Source organism: Sycon ciliatum, unplaced genomic scaffold (assembly GCF_964019385.1).
Source record: "Sycon ciliatum unplaced genomic scaffold, ocSycCili1.1 SCAFFOLD_2711, whole genome shotgun sequence".
NCBI lineage: Eukaryota > Metazoa > Porifera > Calcarea > Leucosolenida > Sycettidae > Sycon > Sycon ciliatum.
This window is the reverse complement of record NW_027044651.1, coordinates 1-4940: the sequence shown is the minus strand read 5'-3', so window position 1 is coordinate 4940 and position 4940 is coordinate 1. Positions and strand designations below refer to the sequence as shown.

The window sequence follows — 4940 nt, the reverse complement described above, 5'->3', positions numbered from 1 at the left end:
TGGCCCCATCAGCGCAGGGCAAGCGAGCTCTATCCTTAGCGAGCGCAGTTTTTTGGTCAATACCGCTTGGATCAAAGCCGGCTCATACTGACCCGGCTGGTGCCAATACACTGCGGCCTAAAAACCCGGCCGCAGCTGCCTGGTGCGGGGCGGCGCTGGCCTCTTGGTATCAGCGCCTCGCGTCGGGCCCGGCGTACCACACGCCGCCGGCGCCCTTGGACTTTCAGTGGTTAGAAGGCGGTGCGTCATGCTTGGGTCGACCGTATCGGCGCCAACCGCGCCTCGCTCCGGGTCGTTGTTGATTCCTCGCCTCACGACCCTTGGACTTTGGGAGGGGAGTGGGCGGTACGACAAGCTTGGTTCCTACTGTATCGGCGCCAACCGCGCCTCGCGTCGGGTCGTTGTTGATTCCTCGCCTCACGACCCTTGGACTTTCAGAGGGAGGGAGGCGGTGCGTCACACTTGGTTCCTACTATATCGGCGCCAACCGCGCCTCGGCTTCGGGCCTTGTGGTTTCCCCGCCTCAGGCCCTTGGACTTTCTGAGGTTAGGCGGCGGTGCGTCACGCTTGGTTCCTCATATATCGGCGCCAACCGCGCCTCGGCTTCGGGCCTTGTGGTCTCCTCGTCCCAGGCCCTTGGACTTTTTGAAGAAAACCGGCGGTGCGACAAGCTTGGTTCTCATGGTATCGGCGCCAACCGCGCCTCGGCTTCGGGCCTTGTGGTTTCCCCGCCCCAGGCCCTTGGACTTTCTGAAGTAAGACGGCGGTGCGACAAGCTTGGGTCGCTCGTATCGGCGCCAACCGCGCCTCGCCCGGGCCGTTGTGGATTGCCCGCCTCACGGCCCTATATTACCTGCGGGTCGTTATCTGGTCCGGCCCGCTGGTGCAGTGGCTTGGCTTGTCGTTCCTTGGTTCTACAGGCTTGGCTTAGGTCCATGTTTTCTAACCTGCGTTCTTACAGCCTGCCGCCTTTGTAGCCTGCTGTTCTAGGTCCATGTTTTCTAATCTGCGTTCTTAAAGCCTGCTGTTCTAGATCCAGGTTTTCTAACCGGCTTTGAGTACTACGCCCTGACTGCCACCTTTGTAGCCTGCGTTGTCCCTCTCCAGCCCTGAGGGTGTCTGGCTGCCGGCTTTGTAGCCTGCTCTGTTCTAGGTCCAGGTTTTCCAGCCTGCGTTCTTACTGCCTTTGTCCCCTCTAGCCCTGGTTGCCGGCTGGCTGCTGCCTTAGGTCCAGGTTTTCTAGCCTGCTCTGACTGCCTTTGTCCCCTCTAGCCCTGGTTGCCGGCTGTGTAGCCTGCTTTGAGTACTGCTGCTCTAGGTCCAGGTTTTCTAACCTTCGTTCTTAGGGCCTGCCGGCTATGGAGCCCCTAGTAGCAAGAGTGACCGGGCCTCGCCCGGGCCGTGATTGCACGGCCCTATAATTATCCTCGCCCTTCGTCTTGGGCCCGGGGCGGGGTTACTTGGCACTCCTCTACACTGTTCTAGGTCCATGTTTTCTAGCCTGCTCTGTGTGCCTTTGTCCCCTTCCAGCCCTGTTGGCTGCTACCTTAGGTCCAGGTTTTCTAGTCTGCTCGGATTGCCTTTGTCCCCCTCCAGCCCTGAAGCCGGCTGGCTGCTACCTTAGGCCCAGGTTTTCTAACCGGCTGGCTGCTACCTTAGGTCCAGGTTTTCTAACTGGCTGGCTGCTACCTTAGGTCCAGGTTTTCTAACCGGCTGGCGGCTACCCTAGGTCCAGGTTTTCTAACCAGCTGGTGCCCTGAGTTGTCTTAACTCTCTGAGTGCCTTTATCCCCTTCCAGCCTTGACTGTCACCCTTTGCAGCCTGCTTTGAGTACTCTTGGCGTAGGTCCATGTTTTCTAGCCTGCGGTCTTAGAACCTGCTGTAACCAGCTGGTGCCCTGGTTGCCGGCTTTGTAGCCTGCTCTGATTGACACCTTTGGCGGCTGTTAGTCTGTAGTCAGCTTGGCGTAGTCTTCTTGGTCTTTTAGCTGTCACTTGGGTGCTTTCCTTCGACTCTTACAGAGAGGGCATATGGCAGTTACGCATGGGCCTACTTCTTCTACTCTGTCTTCCTGCAGCCCTGAGGCCTTTGGCATTTTGGCTGGCCCTTCCCAAGCTGTTGGCTGGGGTTGTTACCTCCTGCTCTCCAGAAGTCCGCAACTGATTGTGTCTTTCTCTGGGGGCGGCTTTGACAGGGTCTGTGGTTACTGATTATAACCACCGGAAGGTTGCTGCCTCTCTCTTTGTCTCACTTTGGCTTCTGCAGATACAGTGGGCCACTTCTATGGTTGTTCTGGCTAGCTTCTCCCTTCTCTACCTGTTCGCCTTCTCCGGCAGCTCTGAGGGCTTGGAGCTCCCCTTCTTCTTCACAACCGCATCCTACTGTTTAGCTGGCGTACTTGGGCCCTTCTTTCACTTTTGTTCTTCCGCCTGTGTAGCAGCCTTAGTGTGGTCTTGCGGGGCGGACTCTAGGCGATTTTTGGGTTTCCCCTTGACTATTTCTGTTCTCTTGACCCTTTGGCACACCCCGCTGCTACTATTCCCCTTCTACGGCTCTAATCTTCTCTAGCGTGTTTGGGCTTTCTTCTACTGGGTGAGGGGCTGGCGAGTCTTCCCTCTGATGGTGCGGTTGGAGGATCCCCCTTATTCAAGCTGCCTCTCTACCCGCCCATGATTGGCTGTTACGAGCGCACTTCGAAGTCTCTCTAGTAGGGTCTGTTTACTGGCCACCGTTCTCTTTGGGTGCCTTTTGGCTAAGTCTGCTCAATTGAGCCGCCTATTTCTAACGCCTTTGAGAGTGGCTTTGGCTGGGCTACTTTCCCTTCGAGGTTGTGGGCGTCAGAACCTTTGTTGATCGAGGGGGTCAGCTTGTCTCTAACTGGTTATCCCTTGACACTCAACTTTTACGGCTGGCGTGGGCTTTCCCTCTGGGGGTAGCAGCTACTTGGGGCTGGCAGGCCTTCTTCTGTACATAGGGTGGGCCACTTGTGAGGTTGTGGCAGCCTTTTGGTTACACCTAGTACAGGAGGGGTTTTTCGTTTTGTTCGGCGGCTCTGAACTCCTAGGCCGGTTGGGCCTTTGATTGGGGGCCATTTTGTCTACGCCTCTGCTTCTAGGGCTTAGCTGAGCTCCCTTCTACTGTCTGCACCCACTAACCCCTCTTTTCTCTCTGTTGGCCTGGGGGACTCTCAGCGCTTAGGCCTTTACTGTAGCTCACTCAGCCAAGCTACTTTGGCTTCCTCGAATCCCACCGGATGCAATCATGGACCTCCGCTGAACAGTTCGTCTTCTCCGGCAGTTACCACCGGATGTGGCCTTCAGGCCACATTAGCTCAGAGGGGTAGCAGTTACCACCGGATGTGGCCTGAAGGCCACATTAGCTTACGAGGGTTAGAAAACATGGACCTAGGGCCCAGTAGGGCCGGAGTACTCAAAGCAGGCTACAAAGCCGGCAGCCAGCCTTGGGCATCCTCCTGTAGTCAGCTTGGCTTTGCATCCACTCCCTCTAGCCACAGTCAAAGAGCTCAGAACCGCCGAACAAAACGAAAACCCCTTCTTTAGGGCTGGCGGCGAGGAAGAGGCCAGCCCGTCGAGGGCCTGGGAAGAGGGGCCACAAGGCCCGAAGACGAGGCGCGGTTGGCGCCGATATATTAAGAACCAAGTTTGTCGTGCCAGCGAATACTCTCACGATTAGGGCTGGTTACAGCAGGTTAGAAAATATGGGCCTACGCCAACAGTACTCAAAGCAGGCTGCAAGGGTTAGAAAACCTGGACCTAGAACAGCAGGCTCTAGGAACGCCGGTTAGAAAACATGGACCTAGAGCAGCAGGCTGCAAAGGCGGCAGCAGGCTAGAAAACATGGACCTTGAACCAAGGAACGACAAGCCCAGCCTATAGAGCCAAGCGGCCTTGAACCAAGGAACGACAAGCCCAGCCTGTAGAACCAAGTTACCCTACCAGCGTGCCGGACCAAACAACGACACGCAGGTAATAAAGGGCCGTGGGGCGGGGAATCCACAACGGCCCGGGCGAGGCGCGGTTGGCGCCGATACGAGCGACCCAAGCTTGTCGCACCGCCGCTTTCCTTCGGAAAGTCCAAGGGCCTGGGGCGGGGAAACCACAAGGCCCGAAGCCGAGGCGCGGTTGGCGCCGATACAAGAGGAACCAAGCGTGTCGTACCGCCCACTCCCCTAATAAAGTCCAAGGGTCGTGGGACGAGGGACCCACAACGACCCGAAGCCGAGGCGCGGTTGGCGCCGATATAGTAAGATCCAAGCGTGTCGCACCGCCGCCTAACTTCAGAAAGTCCAAGGGCCTGAGACGAGGAGACCACAAGGCCCGAAGCCGAGGCGCGGTTGGCGCCGATACAGAAGGAATCAAGCGTGACGCACCGCCTCCCTCCCTTAAAAAGTCCAAGGGTCGTGAGGCGAGGAATCAACAACGACCCGACGCGAGGCGCGGTTGGCGCCGATATAAACGACCCAAGCGTGACACACCGCCTCCCTCCTTTATAAAGTCCAAGGGTCGTGAGGCGAGGAATCAACAACGACCCGGAGCGAGGCGCGGTTGGCGCCGATATGAGCGATCCAAGCTTGACGCACCGCCTTCCAACCTCTGAAAGTCCAAGGGCGCCGGCGGCGTGTAGTACGCCGGGCCCGACGCGAGGCGCTGATACCAAGAGGCCAGCGCCGATAAGAACCAGGCATCTGCGGCCGGGTTTTTAGGCCGCAGTCAAGGTGGGACGAATAGGCCAGGCGGCCAGAGTTCATGAAGTTATTTAAAACTGCGCTCGCTAAGGACACCGCTCGCTTGCCCTGCGCTGATGGGGCCACTGAGTTCATCAGCTTGGGAAAAAAAGGCGGGAAAACCAAGCCGCCAGCCGGGTTAAATCTTGAACCGGCTGTCACTTGATTTTTTTTTTTTTTTTTTTTTTTTTTTTTT

At 57.3% G+C, this 4940-nt stretch overlaps 2 long non-coding RNA genes across 2 annotated transcripts; one reads left to right on the top strand and one right to left on the bottom strand.

Annotated features, from left to right (window-relative positions):
• Window positions 1-2866: 2866 nt before the first annotated feature.
• On the top strand, window positions 2867-4506 carry LOC135830499 (uncharacterized). The gene is made up of 2 exons (XR_010556047.1): window positions 2867-3320; window positions 3370-4506. It is a non-coding gene; the product is annotated as an uncharacterized LOC135830499 (long non-coding RNA).
• LOC135830498 (uncharacterized) lies at window positions 3038-4920 on the bottom strand. Its single transcript, XR_010556046.1, has 2 exons — window positions 3817-4920; window positions 3038-3773 (listed from the first exon to the last, which is right to left on the bottom strand). It is a non-coding gene; the product is annotated as an uncharacterized LOC135830498 (long non-coding RNA).
• Window positions 4921-4940: the final 20 nt, after the last annotated feature.